The sequence below is a fragment of the Podarcis liolepis genome (genome assembly GCF_965112155.1).
Source record: "Podarcis liolepis genome assembly, chromosome: 5".
Taxonomy (NCBI): Eukaryota; Metazoa; Chordata; class Lepidosauria; order Squamata; family Lacertidae; genus Podarcis; species Podarcis liolepis.
In genome coordinates this window covers 54,871,554-54,893,994 of record NC_139556.1, presented here as the reverse complement: position 1 = coordinate 54,893,994, position 22,441 = coordinate 54,871,554, and the positions used below count along the sequence as shown (strand labels likewise).

At 42.3% G+C, this 22,441-nt stretch overlaps 1 long non-coding RNA gene across 1 annotated transcript; it reads right to left on the bottom strand.

Annotated features, from left to right (window-relative positions):
* Positions 1 to 8,883: 8,883 nt before the first annotated feature.
* LOC310707712 lies at positions 8,884 to 14,946 on the bottom strand. The gene is made up of 3 exons (XR_014526682.1): positions 14,887 to 14,946; positions 9,960 to 10,070; positions 8,884 to 9,020 (listed from the first exon to the last, which is right to left on the bottom strand). It is a non-coding gene; the product is annotated as an uncharacterized lncRNA (long non-coding RNA).
* Positions 14,947 to 22,441: the final 7,495 nt, after the last annotated feature.

The following is a 22,441-nucleotide window of genomic DNA, read 5'->3' as shown; positions in this document are numbered from 1 at the left end:
TCCTAGAATCCCACTTGGTTTTACCAGATGTCCTTGATGTCCTTCAGTCTGTAGGGATACCCAGATGTCCGCCATCTTGTTTAAGTTTTGAATCTTCAGAACCCTGCTAGTAGCACATTTTCAGGATCAAAGTTTTTTCCTCCCCACAGGCTAAATTTGCATTTGACTAATGAAACTTGCATTCTCTTCTGTAGCTAAAATATCACATGCTCCTAGCAAAGCAGACTCTGCCAAGAGCGAACTTCGCTAGTCAACGCTCTTGAGAGAATGATACTTTTCATTACAAGGGGATGCAGTTTAATGAACTGGATGGATTCACTTGCCTCTAGTGCTTCTCTGGAGCTTGTGATGATCCCCAGATGATGAGTCACAATTTGCATTTAAAAAGAGGCTGACAATTCTATTGAAAAAGCATCAGGCTCAAGAGCCTAGAAGCAGTTTCCTTATTATTTAGTCTGACTGATATTGGCTATTATTGCAGCCTTAATACTGTTCATTCAACAACACTGATAAACTATATGTGTATTATTATTATTTTTAAAAAAGTTGCAAAAGATCCATAGGATGCTTACATATCGCTAACCAGATGAACAGAAGGAAATATCTGAGGAATTACAGACCATCCACCCCTTGTTTCAGAGGATTGGAAGCTCAAAATGCACAGCTTTGAAATCCCATTGAAATCCTCTGCTAGTCTTGTTTATTTTCTTACTTTTTATGTATGTATGTATGTATGTATGTATGTATGTATGTATTTTGAATATTTTCTCCACCTCCAATATTAAAACTATAATGCTGGTAAGCAACATAAAATCAACAATAAAATCACATCAATAAAAGAAATGGATCATAAATCAATAGATCTGATTAATATATCCCACATTTCTTCCATCATGGAATATGCACCCAGTTCCTTAAACTGTCATCTATTCATGCCCTGTCAAGATCCAAACTAGAACTGCCAATAATTTGGTTTGGGATCATTCTTACGCATTAAATGTTTCGTTGCTGTGGTTGGCATTTGTGTTATTCCTTTATGCTTTGTTTAGATTCAGTAAATCTGAATTTACTGTAGTTTTACTGTTTAACTGTGATGTCAACCTGCAGAAGGGGCACCTTCAAAGCTTCAATGTCCGTAGACTCCCTAGTGTGTTGAGCCCCAGATCAGGATCTGACATGCCAAATGTAGCTACACAGGGTTTGCTGAGGTTTAGCATTAGGTACAGGATCAAGCTCCCAACTCCATAGGCCCGTCTCAGGCAGTACAAACACAACTTCTCAGCTGGTGCATCCCAAGACCTCCTTATCCAAGGTTTGGGTGTTGGGAGAGTGAAAGGTCCAGGGGTTCTGCTGCTGGCCCCCCTTAAGATATTGTCTGGTCCTCCCAAATCCTTGTCATATGGGGTTGGGGCCTTCTATGTTCCATTCCAGGTAGAAGAAGGACCTGTAGTGGAGCCAAGAGACCCTCAGCTCAGCTTGGCTCCTTTTCCAGGAAACTATTTCCCACCTCTCTGGCAATTGCTTCTTCTGGGCTATTTAAGCTCCTGAGCCTCAACAGCCCTTCTGGTAGCAGGGGCTCCTATCCTGCCCTGTGCAGGCTCAAGTAGCAGCAGTCTTGGCTCTTGGTGAGGCCGATTGGGGTCATCTTAAAGGGACAATCACAGCAAAAGCTATTGTACCTGAAGTGATCTCCAGCAGATCTTCACAGTAACCTTTTTTCTGTTTGATGCCTGTTTGCGTTGCCTAGAGAAATTATTTTGTGAGGTGACTAAATAAATATTAAAATGTATTCATATTATGTTAGGCTACAGTGCTATACACACTTACTTGGGAGTATGGTCCGTTAAACTCAAGAGATATCTATGGCTGTGCTGGACGTATCTCAAGAAATGTTATGAGACTACTTTATAAAATAAAAGCACAAATGACTGCAGCAAAATCTTAATGTAGACCATCAGTAATTTGAGTGAAGCTCTGAAGACCAACATGGGAAATAGATCACAAAATTCTGTTTGATTAGGCACAATTCTTTGTGTGGGTTGTTGCTGCTTTTACTAAATAGTTATACCATTAAAACTTGCTCCTGAAAAACCAGAAACAATGAGGGAGAGTTCTGTGGCAGAGAGCCTAGTCCAGTACCGAAGGAAAAGGCTCACCACAATTGAACATGTGCTTGTAGCAATAATCCATTACTCTTGTGCCCTGGTAAACTAAACTGATTAAATGATTTTATATTTGCAAAGGAAGCCATGCATCAAACTGTTAATAAAGTTACTTATGCGCTACAGACACTAACTGACTCCAGCAATGTTTGCATGGGAAAGGGAGCAAAATCTATATTATTGATCTTTAAGGAAACACATACAGTTCTGTGCTATACTTTCAAGATGTTGAGGCTGGTTGGTTAAGAAAGCATGTGCCCTGATCATTTAATACTGCCCCAGATACAGAGGCCTTGTTACTTAGTATATCACACAACATTTGCTGCGCCACTGATCAGAATTCTGACCTCTGTAAAACCTGGATGAGCATATCAAAAGAATTTTAAAGGAACATATGGATTTTCTAGAGGAGATGAGCAAATTCTTTGTATCTGCCTTCACCATGAAAGAGACAGACCACCAGATACTTGTGTCTCAGTCAAGGGAGGGCACTTGGAAGATTAACTTCTTGGTTTTACCAATGAATACAATTTAAGCAGCCACTGGGTCCAGGTGGATCTAAGATCTGTTAAAGAATTAACCTGAGAAAGTGTGCAGTGTAATTATCTCTTAGTAAATGATGTAAGATGACCAGGTTGGGTGCTCTGCAATTTGTTGAATTGCCCTTTCAAAGTCTGGTTGCAAATTGTGAGGATCCAGGATGTGCCATGCAAGGTACTGTTGTAAGACAGAGAATCACTTTATTTTTGCTGGATTTTAGATTTATTTTTCTGGCCCTTTGTAGGAGACAAATGAGATTGCAGTAGTAGCAGGCTACTCTTTTCCCTATCATGTCTCTATAGCCATACATTACAATTTCAGCTCTTTTGACACTGATTTGCTTTAAAAGACACATTCCATTGGTGGTACTGATATTTCTCTGTCTGCCGCTCGTTTTATTTCGATAGGATCCGTTGCTATCAGTAATGGCCTTTTGAAGTCTCAATTGTAGCAAGATAGTGGCATTATTCATCTAACGAGACTTGCCAGTATCCATATTTTTCATCCCGCACAGGCATTGCAAGATCAGGTAAGATTTCTTATGTGGCAAGCATTTGATAATAATACCTTGTTTAAATTGCTGGAACTATATATTTTTTCCTAGGATTTTTATTCTGTAAGATCTGTCAACCTGGCAATGATATCATCATTTCCCATTTCATAATTTCTCTCTTTCTCTCCATTTGATTGTCCCATCTGCTTTGGAGCCTGCATAATATCCATGTCCTTTGAATACATTATTGCAGTTTTTGAGCAGTTGTGCCTTTGATGTGCTACATACTACTCATCGCTAAAAAAGTTTCTGTTGGCTTGCAAATTGACTAGAGGTATGTGTTCAGTGTTCAACAGGCATGCAGTACCACTTGCTGATAGAAAGGGCATCAGACTATAGTTTAAAGACTGACGTGGAAGCAACTGTCTTTTTTCTTTGTTGATTTGTCTCTAGTACCACTAACAATCATTTTGCTTCTCTGTTTTCTATAATGTTGAGAATGACCTTGTAACCATTACATTTGCAGATGTACCAATGTCTGTTTTGCATTTAGATCCCCCCCCCCCTTAAGCTAGAAATTATTTTATAATTGCACTTGTGTAATTCTGGTTTGTCTGTTTTTGTTACTGCCCTTGATTATTTTAGTCCTGAGCTTAAAGTTCTTAGACAAAATATTTTGGCTCTAATTTGAAGGGGGAGGGTTGTGAGAGTTAGAGCAGTGGACCTAGCCGGGAGATTTCACGGGAAGAAGCAGAAAGACAAGGTGGGGAAGAAACTCATAGCTGCTCCTCAAAACTTCTCCGGGGGCTGATGGCCACCATTTCCCTTTCCCAAAAAGTCCCCAGGAACAAAGTTGCATAATGATGGATGCCACTCTTACAGGGAATTCTGGGACAGGATGGTACATACACCCTGAGAAATTGGCCAAAATCCAAATGGTGCTCAGCACTAAGCATGTTGTTCTTGTCCAAGACCTGGATTCTAGAAAGAAGTGTGTAAAAGGTGTTTTAAGGCTCTTGGGAACTAGGCCATCCTTAGCACTGCTCAGGAAATTCCTAAGCCTTGGGAGCAAAGATTTATTGTGCTGCACTTGCCTGGATAAGGTCCTGACAACACTGAACTAAAACTTAGACCCTTTATGTGTTCTCTAGCCTTCCTCGCACTAGTAACTGTCCCACCTTAAGTTGATACTAAGCCCTACCAACAATATCAAATGGGAGTTTACAAAGAAAAAAAGATCAGTGATGGTGAGTGAAGGCAGATAAGTCGTTCTAGGCCTTCTGGCCTGTTTTTTGAGAGAAGGAAGCTTGTATTTGTCATAGGAATGCTGTTATTAATGCATCTGCAATACATGTTATACTGTCCAGGGTTTTGTTTATATATAAAGTTTCAAGAGCAACAATATTAATTGACAGTCTAAACTGATACATGGGCAGAGAGACAAATAACTGAACATTCAGTTTCTCTCTGTGTACTTCCTTTTGCAGGAAGATTTTTTTCCTGTCATACCCATTTAGAATCCAAAATGTACTGAGCAAATGGGGGAATGGATTGTGCTGACTATTTTAGTATGTCTCTTTTTAAAAATAAAGCATGCAAGGCAATGGGAAACAAGCAATGAGGCTTCTTATCAGTGAAGAAAAAAAAGTTGCACTGTGTACTGTTAAAATCTGTTGAGAACTCAGAGTTCAAGCAGCTGCTATAGTTGGCACGATTTTACAGAAAGTGAAACTCTTCTTAGAAAATGCTGAGACAGGACAAAATTCTCTTGTCTTCTGCAACTGGTACAAATAAAACAACCATGATCAAGAGTAGGAGGAGATGAATGTCAGTCTGAAATCAGCTGCCCACCACTGTTTTTCCTCTAGGTGGTATAAGAAAATAATACATGAAGGGATGACAACTGGGGCGGAACTGAATCAAACCTCAGTTTCCTTGTGTTCTTCACAGGCTATAAAACGCCATTAGAGATTCTTTGGGCAAGGAAAACCCAAATTGCACAAATTATTCAGAGGTGTACTGCAAAACACTTTTCCTTGGGTGGTGACCATGCTCCCTGCAGCTCCCCTGGGCCATTTTCCCCACCCCCACTCTTTAGCTACTCAGTTTGGTGTCGTGCCATCATCACACTGCAAAAAGCAGACTAGTCATGTGATGACAAAAAGCCATATCAGAGTGAAGGTAATGCTTCAAACTCTTCCTCTGATTTGGCCTTATAATTGCACCATGTAGCCAGGCTTGGCTATGTGACACTATGTGAAAATGAAGGTAAGAAGCATTTCCTTTAGTCAGATTTGGCATTTAAGATAATGCCACATTGGAGTGGGGGAAATTCTTCTTTCCTTCATCCTGGCACAGCTGAAGGGGCATGGGGAATGCATCAAGCAGCATTAGGATTAGCAATTGCCATTGCTATGGTAACCATGAACAGGTAGGGAAGAAGGGGCTAACAAGCAGGGGCGCCGACTTATAAAAAATATTGGGGGGGCCCATACCGGGGTCCTGCCGCTGGTTCGCTCGGGTAGCCGGGAGAACGCAGTTCGAGGTGGCGGTGTTGGGGAGAGACCCTCGCTCAGGGCGCCACTAGACTTGGAGGCCGGTGGCCTATCTGGGGGGTTTTGGAGCGTATTTCGGCGGAGCGATTGGGGAGGAGGGGGCTTGTTGCCGGATTCTTCAGCTGAGCCGGAGATCCGCTGCTGGGGGTCCCTGGGCCGAGTTGTGAGCACGGCCTGCTGAAGGGAGATCCAGCCGATTGCGCGACGGGGACGGCCGGGGCTCTCCGGCTAGGGCGCGCGGCTGGCTGGCTGGCGAGGGAGCAGGTGGGGAGGAGGCGGGGGTCCTCACTCTCTTAGGAAACGCACCCGCGCGCCCGATTGCCACGAAGTCCGAAGGGTGCGTGTGTGGAATTAAAAAGCAAAAACGAGATACGGGCAGGGCAGGCAAAGAGTTTTCTGCAAGAGGATGGAGGGCAGGTTGAAGAGAAAATCACTCAGGATGAGACAGTCAAATCAGCCATGATAAAATGGGCTCAGGATATTGGGTATAACATCATGTTTGAGGACTGGGAAAGGTTATGGACCACCGGAATGAAATTCATGGCATGTAATGCCTTGAAGGAAAATATTATGAAAATGATTTATAGGTGGTACATGACCCCAGTCAAGCTTGCAAAAATATATCACCTGTCTGATAATAAATGTTGGAAATGTAAGGAGGCTGAAGGGACATTCTTTCACCTCTGGTGGACTTTTCCAAAAGTGAAGGCCTTCTGGGAAATGATCTATAATGAGTTAAAAAAGGTATTTAAGTATACCTTTCCCAAGAAACCAGAGGCCTTCCTCTTGGGCATTGTTGGCCAGAAAGTGTTAAAGAAGGATAGAACTTTCTTTATGTATGCAACTACAGCAGCAAGAATACTTATCGCAAAATATTGGAAGACACAAGATTTGCCCACACTGGAAGAGTGGCAGACGCAATTGATGGACTACATGGAACTGGCTGAAATGACTGGCAGAATCCGAGATTTGGGAGAAGAAACAACGGAAGAGGACTGGAAAAAATTTAAGGACTATTTACAAAAACAATATAAGTTGTATGAATGTTAAAAATTTACACGATTCGGAAACTATAGCTTCAGCAATTAGATTTGGGAAACAGGAAATTATATTTTAAGTAAGAAAAGGTCAAAATCTAAGGTAATACTATGTTTAATTTAAGATATAAGTAACTGATGAAAAGTATGTTAAATTTAGAGGTATAGTATTTGAAAAGTACAAAATAAGGTACGAAACAAGGTAATAATTTGCTGATATCTTTATTATAAAGAATGCAGGGTAAGGGAGATGCGAGGAAGTCCAGTTAGTTATATAAAAAATGTGTTGAATGGTTGGTTTTCTTTTCTTCTTTTTCTTTTTTTCTTTTTCTTGTTCTTTTACTTTTTTCTTCAGTGTATGTTTCTAACTTTGTATTTGAAAACTTAATAAAATATTTATAAAAAAAGAAGAAGAGAAAATCCTTTCGCTTTTCTGGGGCACAGGGAAGTCTCAGAGCCGGAGGTTGGGGAAGGGACCCCCTTTGCTCTGCCCTCTTCTCCCGTCTTAGATTCGCATGGGGGTCCCCGCCCGAGCTTGCCTGCCCACCGGGCCACACAAGGGCCGCGCTCTACGCGGCGCACCTTGCTAGCCGCGCAGCTGTCCTCCGCGGCTGTGGAGCGGCCCTGCACCGGTGCCCAGCCCCTCTGGGCGCCCGCTGCGCTGCCAATGACAAGCGGGCGACGTCGCGGGCGGGGAAGGCGTCGCTTTCTTTCCCGATCCTTCATCCTCCCAGTCTTCCAGCCCTTTTTTGGGTTGGAAGCTCGTCTCGTTCACCCTTCTCCTTTCTTCACCCTGCGCGCAATTTTCCTCCCTCGTCTCCCTCCCCATTTCTCCTTCCTTCCTTCCTTCCTGACTGACGGGCTCGGGTTCGGGCTTCGGCTCAGGCTCGGGCTCGGGCAGCCACAGCGTCGGCGGTGTTGGCGATCGGCGGCGCGGGGGGATGGCCCTCCCGGGGGAGCCGGCGCTGCTCAATGGGGTTGCCAAGGAGACAGGCCGGCCGCCCCCTCCCCCGGCCCGGCGCCCCCCGCCGCGCCGGTGCCTGTTATCGAGCTGGTGCACGCCGGGCGCCCTATAAAAGCCGCGGACGCGCCCACCGCCGCCCGAGATTATTGGGGGGGCCGAGCCCCCCCAAACGAATTTTTGAGGGGGCTCGGGCCCCCTCAAGCCCCATGGAGTCGGCGCCTATGCTAACAAGCAAGTGGCGGTAGGACAGATATGAAAGTTTTGCATACCCAGACTTCCTTTATGTCCACCAGGTTAGTTTTTGAACATTAAGCTGAGCCTAATGAAGATTGTAGGGTCCTTAACCCATTCCCTGTAATCAAAGCTAGTGCTTGGGTGGAGAATGAGTGAGGATGGGATAAAGGAATTCTCCCAGAACTGGAGCATTCTTCCATTACCTGCACATCCCTACATTGTTTCAGCAGCTTTTGATTCCATAGTTGACAAAATGCAAACCTCACCAACTTTAGTAGCATCAGCAATATTTCTTTTTATTTTTGCTATTTGCTATTTATTTGTGTCTTGTCAAATTTTGTAGCACTGGTCATGACATGCTGCAGTGAGCATTATGTTACTTTTTACAGATAGCATATTGCATGATCTGTCCCTTACTTCTGAATTATGGTGCTGGAGGAGACTCTTGAGAGTCCCATGGACTGCAAGAAGATCAAACCTATCCATTCTGAAGGAAATCAGCCCTGAGTGCTCACTGGAAGGACAGATCCTGAAGCTGAGATTCCAATACTTTGGCCACTTCATGAGAAGAGAAGACTCCCTGGAAAAGACCCTGATGTTGGGAAAGATTGAGGACACAAGAAGAAGGGGATGACAGAGGACAAAATGGTTGGACAGTGTTCTCGAAGCTACCAACATGAGTTTGACCAAACTGCAGGAGGCAGTGGAAGACAGGAGTGCCTGGCGTGCCATGGGGTCACGAAGAGTTGGGCACGGCTAAACGACTAAACAACAACCACCACCACTATATTTGCTTGGGAGAAACAGTTATACTGTACTGGGAAGGCATGATCTCTGCAGTGCAAGGATTGCTCAGCCACAATTAGCCACCATAATGACAGTAAACATTGTGGTGGGGAACATTTGTGGAAGAAGGAGGCAGGGACAATTCATCATCTCTGCATTTAATCTTCTTCATAGTGATAAAATGAGACAGCCCCATTGTATGACCCCGAGCACAGGAAAAGGATGGGGCACAGAGAGACAGCTGAGTTCCTGATGGAAGAGGACAGACAGAAACAACATAGGAAAAAGAATAAAGGTCAAGAACTAGCAAAATAAATAAATGACTCTCATCAGTTTACTGATGGAAGGATCACAAATAAGAGCCCTGTTTGATCAGACTATTGGCCAAAAAAGATACCTCACCCCACCCATCTGACCGGGTTTCCCTAGCTACTCTGGGCAGCTTCCAACATAGTATAAAAACACAACTGTGCATTAAATATTAAAAACTTCTCAACTTATGGAATATATGTTCCATAAGAAGATTTGTAACATTAACAAAACAAAATTAAAATAATAGAAAGAAACAGACAATTAACATTTACCCTATCAAGGAAACAATATGCTGTTGCCATAAACTAAAACTTTTTTGGTTTTGTTCTTGTATAGGTTTTTGCAGGAGGTCCTGCAAAGTATGCACTGCTATTCTGCAATCAATCATCACATATGCTTAATGGAATTGACTGGCATATTGCATGTGACAAACGAGGCCAAGAAACAGGTGAAACCAAGCAGAAAGAGGGACATAATCAATAACACAGCCTGAGGGCACTGAGAGGCATTCTTGTATGAGAAAAAACTGGGGTGGAAGCCAGATCTAAAAACAGGGCAGGGTGAAACTAGGAATTTTTTTGTAGTAAATACAGGAGAGAACAAAATGATGCCACACAAATGAATGTGAACCTTTGAAAAACTGAATGTGGATCCAATTAATGTCCCCTGAAGTCCCCTATTTTGATCCAGAATACAAGTCACTACAGCTCTTGGTGTGTGTACAAGACATAATGTTTTCTTCAGGGACCCACAGACTAGACAGAAGCAAAAAGAAAAGAAAAATATCAAAATATCTCGTTTTACAATTCCACTACAGTCCTGGATTCCTTGGGGTGGGGTGGGGGGGTGATATCAAGGCTGTGTCTATTTCCTCACCAGTCAACTCTGCAAAAGCTGTTGCATTCTGCAACCTGCAAGCACTTGGAGATGATTCCTTGCTTTACATCCCTGGCTCTTGCTTAAAAACCAGTGCAAACCATCAGAATTCTTCATTAAAAGGAAAGCCACAAGAAATCCTTTCAATAATTAGAAATGTTTCTTCCTTTGTTTTTCTTTAGCAAATAGCTGCTGTGTGGAGCAGTAGGAAATTATGTTTCCTTCTAGGGGGTCAACAGCAGCGCATGCTTGTGGGTTTGTTTATCCTCGCAGCTGCTTGGCAATTATCATTTAGCAGCTGTTATTTTCCTTCCAGAAGGAAACTAGATTTGTCATTCCCCCTTGTTTCTCCCAGAGATGAGGAACCTGAAGTGGGCGAGGAACAGCCTACCAAACAGACAGAACAACCTATAGCGTTCCTCCTTCTGGATGCTATGTGCTTGCTTCCCTCCCACTCACACATTACTTAGCAGTTCCATATGATCCCAGGTGTAGAAAAATAATTAGACATCTGAAGAGTTGTCTCATGTTATCTCAAGATGGCTAGAGTGGATGTTATTAGGAGACACAAATGAGGTGAGGTGAACATACCTGGTTTCTTTGCAATAATAGATCCAAATGCTGAAAGTACAAGCAAGGAGTTATAAAGATGCCACTTGCCTTTTGGAGAAAAACTGGTGACATCAAGCAGGTGTGTACTTTTCAATAAAGGATGGGGAACCTATCAATGTCTGTCTTACTAGGTATCAATCATATTTATACCCTTCCTTCCAAAATAAAGGTGCTTAGCCGTTAACACAACCAATGTGTTTGAAAGCCCAGGAACAGCCACTGAGAAGGCTCCCTTGACTTCACACCAAACATTCTTCAAGTTTTGGTGGGACAGGAAGAAGGACCTCTCCAGAAGTTCTTAAACCCCATACAAGTTCATGTTGGAAAACACAGTCTTTCAGGTCTAAAGTAATGGAGGGCTTTGTAGGTCATAACCAGCATTTTGAATTGTGCCTAGTAATGGATTGGTGGCCACTGCCACTGTGGTAACATGGGAGTCACAAGCTAACTATACCTGGTCCCAGCCAATAGTAAAGTTGCAATGTTCAGAACCAGCAAAAATTTCCAAACACTCTTCAAATGCAGACAGACTTGTGTACAGTGTGTTACAGCTATGCAAATGAGTAAGGCGCACACCACCAGGGCCAGATCTAACGTCTTCAGGACTGGATACAGTTGATGCAGTAGCCTTAGTTATGCAAAAGAGCTCTGAGGCACCACAGATTCAGGGCTAAATCCAGGAGCACACCCAAACAATAAGTGCTCTGTTCTGGATGATTCAGAAAGCCATTGATTTGACGTTATAGAGGCAAGCAAGGCAAGAACAAATTTGATTCTTTGCGATTTACGCAGAATTCAAATATTAAGAAGAACTCCATTCGAAGATAATAATACAGATTAAGGAAAACGACATTTCAGATAATATGTCTCCATTTATTCGGCTAGACTAATCACCTCATTATTGTCCATCCTTTACAACAGACCATTTGCTGATGCTTATCTTTATGCTGGGACCAAGAAGACGATTTTGCAAGTGGCAAGAAACCTGACTAAAATTGCTTTTCTTTAGCTATCAGACAGTATCTTTCTTTCACTTGCTATTTCCCATTGTCACTGTCTCAGCAATTTACAATATCTTCTAACTGTTAAAAATATTCATCATGTGTCACATAATCCATCAGCAGCTTCTATTTGCCTATGTTGTAAACAAGAGTTTTTCCAGGTCCCCATTTATCATCAGATTATAGAAGTTTTCTACTGTTCGCTTTTCCCCTGTGCTATGCCACTCATAATCTCAGATCTCAGGGCAAAAACAACAGGGAGCGTGTGCAAGAGGAAGTTCTTGGTTCAAATCTCAACTCTGCCGTGGCTTTAGGAAAGCCAGTCTTGCTCAGCATCAATCCCCCTATCTGCATTATGGGGGATAATAAGACTGACTCGCCTTACAGAGCTGTTTTAAGTATTGCTATAGGCCATGCTTTTGGAGTACTTTGAACAGTTCACTGTGCAATTTGGGAAAATTCAGACAAGAACTATCTATCATGGATGGCATCATTACAAGGATGCATGCTTGTGAAACTAGTTTAACGCCATCCTGAAACAAAAAAGTGCAAAGAGATACAAAAAAGATACAGTTCAAACGAAAGAACAGGGTGCCTCCAAGCATGTTTTGAGACTACGAATTCTTTTAAGGGGCGTAAATGAACTTAAAGTCTGAGCTCTCAGAGGTCCACTCCTGTTTATGTTCTCTAATCCACCCTCTCATTTCAGGAGCCTAATTAGGTGGGAAAGTACTCTGGTCGTTGCTGTTATTAAACAATTATGAGTCAGAAACTCTTGCTAATCTACTACAAATCAGCCAGAGATCTGCCAGTTGATCCCAATCTATCCTACCCTTGGCAGACTGCATGACATGCACAGCTCTGGCCTCCAACACTTCATTGTTGCTTCCCACCTCCCAGTGTCTGCTGCCCCCACTTAGACAGGCCAGATTATATACAGGTTAAATATCCACCTCCAGCATTAAAAGTAGTGCTGAACCAATATTTTCTCTTTCGATTACTCCCTCCAGACATTTGCAGGGGGAAGTGTGCAAAAAGAGAAGTGAAGATGAGGTGGGAGCACATTTCACCAAAATTCTTGGGGAAGGATGGAAAAGTTTAGGCTTATGTTACTTAAACAATGCACCAAAGTGTTTCTTCTGGTTTTTTAACTTTGGGAAAGGCAAGCCTCAGATAGCTTCCTGGAGCAGCTGTGCGAAGCACCAGGACCTCCCAATCCTAACATTGGCTCCTGATGGGGGCAGGTTAGAATGCTCATGGAAAATGTCCCACTATCGTTTGCCCCTGTGCTGTGGGTTGGAACATCCTGCTGAATCCTGGTTGAAACATCCCTTTGAACTCTGGTTCAGAAAGGGTCGTAAAAGGAATTCACTGGGGCTGCTTGGCATTTGGGTGTTAGGCTTTGGTTTCTTTCTTTGTTTGTTTGTTTTGGGGGCATATTTTGGGCAGAAGACAGCAACTCTTGCAAAACCTGCTCTGCGGAAGTGGACTGCTGCTGGTAATTGGATGCCAGACATACTTTTAATGGTTTTTTTTTATACTTCTGAACCGTTTTCTGTATCCTGTTATAAGGAATGTGGGGGATTGTGACATACAGCACACAAAAGAATACAGCGGATGAAAATATAACTCCTACTGTTTTATATGGATCAATCTGTCGGGCTTTTGGATGTAGCCTAAACAATACCAGTGAATGTCTAATTTCTATTATTCAGGAAGCAATCCTCTGCTAAATGTACAGCAGCTGGAGTGCCTTAGGAATTGGCACAAGACCCTTGTAGCAGTAGATCTAGAAAATATGCTACTATTGGGATTCCTATGCCGGCATAATATCAGAGATATTCTCATGCCAGTTTAACTGACCCAGTAAATGAGGCAAGGAGGAAAACTCAGATATATTGAAATCACCCCAGTTACATTTCCACTGACCAGTAGGGCTGGCTGCAGGTTTTTTCAGACCTTCCAGCACAGGATGCCCATTACTATCTCTCCATTATGTACCCCTGCCTCTCTTTCTCCTTCCATTATGGACTGTTTCCCTTTTCTTCTCCATCCCTTGTTCCCACATACTGGGACTCTGAGGGAGCAAAGCATGGAAGAGGCACTACTCCATTCTATTCAAGTATTCCTCCCAAGAGGAAGGGGAAAGTTGCCCCAGAGCTCCCTGCAGTGGCACAGGCCCTCTGGGGCCATCATGAGAGGCATGGCTGCAATAAGCAAAGCAGCAGGACTTGCAAGCTCTTTTTATTTCCTTTGGAGCTTGTAGGTCTAAAATGAGCACAAAGGCTCCTCCCATTCGGAACTGGGAGCTTGCCCCAAGACCCCTGTGTCATAAAATCATAGAGCTGTAGAGCTGGAAGGGACCCTGAGGATCATCTAGTCCATGGGCAGGCGAACTAAGGCCCAGGGGCTGCACCCAGCCCAATCGTCTTCTAAATTTGGTCCACAGACGGTCTGGGAATCAGCATGTTTTTACATGAGTAGAATGTGTGCTTTAATTTAAAATACATCTCTGGGTTATTTGAGGGGCATAGGAATTCGTTCATTCCCCCCAAAAAACTATAGTCCGGCCCCCCACAAGGTCTGAGGGACAGTGGAGTGGCCCGCTGCTGAAAAAGCTTGCAGACCCCTGATCTAGTCCATCCCCTGCAATGCCCCTATGGGGATCAAACCTGCAACTTTGGCATTATCAGCACCATGTTCTAACCAACTGAGCTATCATGGAGGCATCCGAGGAAAGCTCCCATATTCTATTTGGAGAGACATCTGAGTGTCATGGAGCAGCAACTGTTTTGAACCTCTTGGGGCATCAAACTCTCTGCTATACTCCCTCTGGGCACCTTTTCCAGTGGGAAACTGTCATCCAAAAGACACCTGTGAAGTCTTCCAATTCCTGGTAGGAAGGGTGCCTGGAACCAAAAAGGACTTTCTACCACTTCACTTATTATGCTACTGCCATACACAGAGACCGGGGGTGGGGAGCCTCCATCCTATGGACCCAATTTGGCCCTTGAGACTGTTTTCTTTAAACCATAGTCACTTGCCCCACAATGCATGTCATATGTGACACCAGATATGAGGCAGGTAGAGATGCAATTGATTGACTGCGCACAAAGCTAATCCCTAAGGTAAGCCTTGAAGTTACTGCTCATCAGCTGCCTCTAAACTTTTCTGCTGAATATGTGAGGTCTGGAGGAGAGGACAAGGCCAACAATGATGGTGATGATGGAGTGTCCCCTCCCACCCGGTGCATTCATAGCTCTGTGGAGGGAAATTTATGAAGGAAACTAGAGCTAAATACATGTGTAACTGACCAGACTGCAGGCAGATCCACACCATATATTTAAAGACCATACAATGCATATTTAAAGCACATGACCTAGTGATCTTCTGTGTTCAGTTAGAAGCCTGTGACCATCATAAAGGTCTCCCCGACACAACATTATTACTAGTATTATGGAGGGGGAAAACTCTCTATACCACTTTTCATGTCAAGACAAAATACCAGAGTGGTTCACAAATAACAACCTTCTGCAAACAAAATCTTTTCATTCAGCAGTTTAATGGCTGGACAGTTACCTCCTCCAGGAATTCTCCGCAATGCTAATAGCTAAACGTTTGATATTCTTCAGCTCTGAAAAGGAGACAGAAATACTATAGCACTAACAGAGTAAAACAGCAGTATAAATGATCTGAGGATTTACTGTGCTTGTCAATCAAAGGGAGAAAAACATCTTAAACTTCAGAACAATATAGTCTTTGTTCTTGAACCTTTTGCCCACCTAATATAACCATGAAGTGGGCTCTTTTCTTCTCTTTGCAACAATCTGCCTCTCCTGTCTCATTCCTTCCTATATCCCACTAGTCCTCCCTCTTCCCCTTTTTCTTTTTCTCCCCCCACTTCTGTTCTTCTTTCTTTTCCTAAAACTCACTCAGTTAATTCAACACCCTTTGAAGAGCCATTGATTTTGTTTTCTCAGTGAGGATGAAAAAAGGGGGATTCAAACATCATACAGTGGTACCTCAGGTTAAGTACTTAATTCGTTCCGGAGGGCCGTACTTAACCTGAAACTGTTCTTAACCTGAAGCACCACTTTAGCTAATGGGGCCTCCTGCTGCTGCCGTGCCGCCAGAGCATAATTTCTGTTCTCATCCTGAAGTAAGTTCTTAACCTGAAGTACTATTTCGGGGTTTGCGGAGTCTGTAACCTGAAGCGTATGTAACCCGAGATACCACTGTACTGGGGAAAAGTATAATAAATATTTAAATTAAAGGGCAGAGGAGGCATACATCATTCATTTTGAAAACCAGGCACAAATTTTTCAGGCCACTTCATCCTGACACGCGTTAAATGAAAATTAACAAGGGAATCAAACTCCACTGTTGTAAATTCTCTCCCTGGCCACAAAGAACTTGCTCTAATTACAAATTTTAGCCTCAAACTTTGAAAACATCAGCCTATTTTATTTTATTTTTTAAAGGACTATAATAAAACATAAGTATTACTATTTTTAATGGCCATTGAGCCTGTCACTCTAGGTTCCCTTCGCTGTGATGGCTGACTCTTAACAACGCCCTACTTTTCCCTTAAAGTCTCATCTTCCCATTTGCCTCCCACACAGGTCTTTATAACTTAATAAGGAACAGACATGCCTTACTGAAGAGAAAAGTCGGAACAAGAAAATTCAATAGAGCTGTGTGTATTGTGGGCGGGGGGTGGGGAGGGGGGAGAAATGAAGGAAGTGTCTCAACTTACATTAAGAATCAAAACTACAAAATATTATAAAATAAAGCATAACCTACTTTGTATTTTGGAAAGTTGTTTTGCTGTTTGCTATGAATTTCTTTTCTTTCATTCTTCTATTTGCTATGTATTTAAAGACCTCTTACGATATTGTAACCAGATTTTGCACAATGGTTCCTGACAGTGCTTTTTTTTTCCTGGGGGTACTCAAGAATACGCAGTACCGGCACCCGCATTTCCCCTTTCCCCGCATAATTAAAAGAATCATGCAACAGACTGTAAATTAAACATTAAAATAGTGTTTACTCGCATAAAGTCTTTCACTTGATTCTAGCAGTAACAGAAACAAAAACATGGCTGGCAAATTCTACTTCTGGATTATGAAATACATAGCTGAGTTCAAAATGAAGTCTCTGCTTGAAGCCGAGACCAGACAGATGTCTATCTGGCTGAGAAGCATGGTGGAAGGGAAACTAAGTTCTGAGGCAGCAGGAAGTAGAAAGGTTTAAGTTCGTTTGTCTTTTTCCCACCAGAGAACTCAAATGAAGTGACATCAAACAGTGCCCTCTCTAGTAATCAGGAACTCTATGTTTCTTAACCCCTTCAAATATGCAAACTTATTTGGGCAGCAAATTCCCACAATTATTAACCCGCATAGGCTATTTGTGGCTTTGGGGGCTTTTCTCTCCATCTCCTTCCCCCTTCATCTCACTTCTTTTAATTGCTGGAGGTGGGGAGAGAGCTGTGTAAACTATGTAAATTTTAGAGTTTGAAAAAAGGTTTTGAAAAGGGTAGGCATACATTTTAGACATGGATTATAAAAATTGGCAGTCAGGTAGACGTGCCCCTTGGGTATTGCCTGACAGATATCCACAAGGTTTTATTTTGAGGAACATTTAAATGTCTCCAGGATGATGATATTGAGTCAAAAGAAGGAATTCGCGGACCTTTTTCATATCAGAACCTATTAATTGATCTGCATCAAATTTGACTTGAAGAGAGCTTTGTACAAGTCGCACATTAAAACAATGTTAATGGTCATCCTTTAAAATAACACTTGCTGAGAGACTTTTGCTTGCAGCACTCATAAAAAATGATTGTTTTATCACCATTTATTATGCAGCAAAAATATAGAAAAGAAACTCCAAGTGCTGGGAGCAATAGAAAAACAAATACAAATGAGCATTTGCCTTCCATGAAGCCATTTATAATTCCTATCATATTTATCAGTTCTAGTGTCATCAAAGGCACTTGCAGAAGTTGGCACACTTTAGTCATGGCTTCATTCGATAGATATTAAAAAGGAGGGATGGTAAACAGGGGGAAACGTTACCAGACAGATTTTATTTTATTTTAAAAAGATCTTTGCAGGTATAAATTATGGTCTGTATGCAATGTTAGTCATTTCATTTCAATGGATTTACTCAAGGCACACTGTGGTTTGACAGACTAGGAAGCTGAGTGAATAAAGGGAGTAGCAAAGTTGATGGGGGAAGATACGGCAACAAAGCACACACACAATCCAACAAATCATGGTTTCTTTTATCATAAATGTAACATTTGTGAGTGGCTGAGTCTCTCCTAGCCCTGCAGTCCTCTGATTCAGTATACACAAGGAGAAACTCTCTATCATCAACAATGTAATTACTGGGAAATAAACAAATTGTAGTGGAATTGTAGAATCTGCACAAATGTGCAAATGAATGTCAGGATGTACTGAGGCACGTCTGTGCATTCCTACATTCGGATCCGTGTTCGGGGGGAAAGGGTGATCAAAAAGAATGTAGGGAAAGGACAACAGAAGCAACACTAAGATAACAAGGAAAAATGTCTGAGATGGTGATATGAATATATCTAGGAGCTGGCAGATGATAACTAAACCTAGCTGATGCCATATGAATCTCCTGGAGTCATGAGTCATCAGACAAAAAACAGCAACTGCATTTATTTGGGAGGATTTGTATTGCTATTAGATCTAATACCTTTAAATCTTCTATATTCCTTCCAAGAACAAATCACCATCACCTCTACCCCTGCAGAATTGTATTTAGGATAACACATTGCAATATTACTAATCCTTCCCTGGTTTTCAAGATGTGGCAAATGCAGCAGGAACAAAATGTATATCTGTTACTACTTCAGGCTGAGTTTAGTCTCCATAAACTCAATGTCACTTGGGCCTTGGGCTAGCATTTGTACATTTGGCAAACATGGGCACATGTTGGGTTTGGAGATTATCACAGCAGAACAGTTCTTCCTTTTTAATATGCCAATACCAGGCACCTAGCTGTATTGTCCCATGACCAGTCAATTCTGACAGTTGTTTTGTAACTGCTAAGGAGAGATCGATTTTTTTCCTTGTACCTCTTGAGAGACGCAGTGTCAGGCAATGTGTTTGATTGGGGAAAGTTATTTTTAAAGCATTTGTAATAGCTTGATCTACACTGTTACAAGTGAAACCTGTCTTCCTCCTTATTACTTCTACTACACACACCAGAAAGTCCAATTCACAGGCTCCTGTGCTGTGGTATCCAACATGCAAAAATGTTCTACCAAAGAAATAAGTCTTATTGTGAGATTGCAATCTGGTTACTGTGATTGCAAGATCTGACCAAAATTTATTCGACAAAAGAATTTTAGTATCTTAATGCTGGTAAGATGTCCCTTTTACAGATGTGAAGACCTCTTTGGAACACTTAGAATGTAAAATAACTATTAGAATTGGGGGAGGGGATGTGTCTCGATGTAAGGAAAATGTCGTTTCAAGAGAACAGACACAAAATCAGCAGGACTGGGCTATTACCATGAATTTCAATGGATTACTGTGTCTTTGGCTCACATGCTGTTTCAGCAAGTATGAATTAGGTTGGTTTGCATTAAAATGTGAACCAAATTTCTCCCTATCTCTACATAGAGGAAAATATTTATCATAGTAGTACACCTCTGTTTCTTTCAGCAGCAAGTTCCTAAATCATTGCATGCAAGACATAGTACAGAAAGTTAAGTTTCCAAACATTGCATTGCATTGCAATTTGCCTACTTCAAGTACAGTAACATTCCAAACTCTCGCCTTAATCTGCCTTTTGATTTATGTTAAACCTCTAAAGTATTTCCTAAGCCTTAAAACTCATTTTGAAAAACTTACCATTCTTGAAGTGATAGGCAAAGTGCTGACAGTGGAATTAAAAAATATATTAGCCCCAGAAAGTAGTACAGTATAGTTGCACATATAAATAAACATGACAATATTAAAGCGTCCCCTAAAGGTATAATAATTGAAGCGTTTGTTTCTGGAACCTTATTACCTTTTGGCTGAATTCTGCTGCTATTTATGAAACACACAAAGCACCAACGTGAAGATTGCCAGTGCCTGGCAGAATGAGAGCATCATGTTTAATGCATTATTTTAAATTATATTTTGCTGCTCATTAAAAAGTTTTATTTTAAACAAGTACTCACAATCAGGATTGGATTTAATGACAAAACTCCTGTTTGCTTTAATAAGGTTATTAGAAGCTGGCCTGGGGTTACTTAGGGACTAATTCGCAACTTCTTGTGCCTTTTAAACAATACTGTATAGCAATGCATTCTGAAGTTGTTTTAATTTGTATTTTGTGATCACAGAAATGGCTGTATAATTTTGTTGAGGGTCCAGAGTTGCTACAGATGGTCAAGCCAGGTGGATCCTTCTACCAATGGGTAACCAGGGTTACCCTCTGGACAGTTGAAAAGGTTTTGCTGTTAGAAAGGTTGGTTAGTGCCTGAAATGCCAAACTCCTGGCCAAGTGTTGGAAAAACAGGTAGGTGGCTGCAAAGGCAGAAAAGGAGTATGTGTGTCAATGTTAGCCATGTTACTCTCCATGCATGGATATTTTCCCTTTGAAGCAGTACCTCCAGGACAGGAATCCTGACTTACATATGATATACTCCTGCTTTCTACATCTATACTGTGAGAGCAGAGCTTTCCAAACTGTGTGTACCAACACATTAGTGTTTCGGCTGCAGTGTGTAGGTATATCAGGCTGGAAAGGGGTTAGTTTAACCTCCAGCTTGCTAGTAAAAACTGAATTGCTGTATCACGAAACAATGCATGTCTAAAAAGCATGTCACCATCATGAAAACTTTGGAAAGCTCTGTATTAGAGGAGTATGTTTCCAGACCACCATTCTCTAAATCTCTCTCCCCCCCCCATTTTGAGCAGAAATTTGTTACCTTCATAAGCAAAAGGAAGAGGTAGTGCTTTTACAGAAACTGTTTCAAAGGCAGAAACTGACTCATTTCACGATAGATAATTGTGTTCATACTCAAGGCTCATATTCATTTAAATTATTTTTAAAAAATAAAAAAAATGGCAATTTTTAGAATCAAAAGTTGGCAACCCTTTATCCTCCAAATGCCCCCAAGTTTGCCACCAAACTTTCTTTGGCTAAATACCTTCCCATTGGCATATAAATAATCAATAATTATTACGACTACTACTACTGCACCCATTTCTCCCCACACACCCCTCTACATCCTTCAGTACATCCTGACATTCATTTGCTAATTGGGAAATCTTACACATTTCCTAATGAGCACAGAGGCTGTCACACTTTCACACAATGGCCTGGAACACAACTGGAACTTCCTTAATCAAGGCTCAGAGACCACAGGGCCAACCTACAAGCTTTGCTCCTTTGGAAGTTGGGGCAGCTGGAGCTTACTCCCAGGTAAGTGGGTAAAGGCTGTGCAGTCTTACACTGCAGTCCCAAGAAGTAAGTCCCACCGAGTTCAATAGCATTTATTATCTGGTATGTTCCTGATCACTCTCACCGTTGTTGTTGTTGTTGCTGCTGCTGCTATATGCTACCTTTTTCCCTGACAGGAACTCAAGGCAGCTTACAGCTAAAATTTTATTCCATTCCATTTATCTTTTGAAGGTGTTGTACATGATCCCTTCCCTCACACATTTTTTCTTTGCAATGATCGTGAGAGGCAGGTTAGTTTGAGAAGTTGTAACTGACTGAAGGTGGCAGATGTATATGACATATATGTGTGTGGTGAGATAAAACGCAGGAGAAGCTTCTTCATGTAGAATAAAAGGTACCCCTGACCGTTAGGTCCAGTCGTGGATGAGTCTGGGGTTGCGTACTCATCTCGTTCTATAAGCCGAGGGAGCCGGCGTTTGTCCACAGACAGCTTTCGGGTCATGTGGCCAGCATGACTAAGCCGCTTCTGGCAAACCAGAGCAGTGCATGGAAACCTTCCCACCAGAGTGGTACCTATTTATCTACTTGCACTTTGACGTGCTTTCAGACTGCTAGGTGGGCAGGAGCTGGGACTGAACAATGGGAGCTCACCCTGTCGCGGGGATTCAAACCACTGACCTTTTGATCGGCAAGCCCAAGAGGCTCAGTGGTTTAGACCACAGCGCCACCCGCCTCCCTTCATGTAGAATAGAAGGTGCCTATTTTCACCTGAAGAATTTTGGAGGGTGTGCAACCTTAGCCTTAGTGGATAGTGCAGGTGATAGGGCCATGGCTCTATGTATTCAGCTTATTCCCCTTACTCACTGCTCCCAGGTCTCTACAGCCACTGATGTCCTTGGCCTTAGCACAAGAAGCTCAGACCAGGAGCAGAGGCCTCTGAGATATAGCAGGATAGGGCAAATGTCCTGATTCCCCTGTAGGCAAGATGGCCATGTATTAAATACTGTACACGTTAGAATGTTCTCCTGATTCGTCCAGAGCTGACAACAAGCCCCACTGTGATTGGCTACACTACAGAGTTCCTGTTAGGAACTCCGTAGAGCATCTGATCTCTGCCCAAAGCAGGGCTTCCTGCAGTTGACTTGCACTTACAGCAAGCCCTACAGGGATCACCTCCTATACCATGGAACTTCCATCTGGGAACTCCATCATGTAACCTATCCCTTTGCAAAGTGGGGCTAGCTCTAAGCTGATCACCAGGCCCAACAGGGAAACCCACCCTTTGCCTGTGTGGTTTGAAATCAAGCAACACAGGCAAAGGAAAATATTTCTGTTATGATGACATCAGATTATTAAGCACCAGGTTGTAAAAATATATATTTCACAGTGCAATGCAATGCTTTTCGTGTCTACTCAGATGTAAACCCTGCTGAGTTA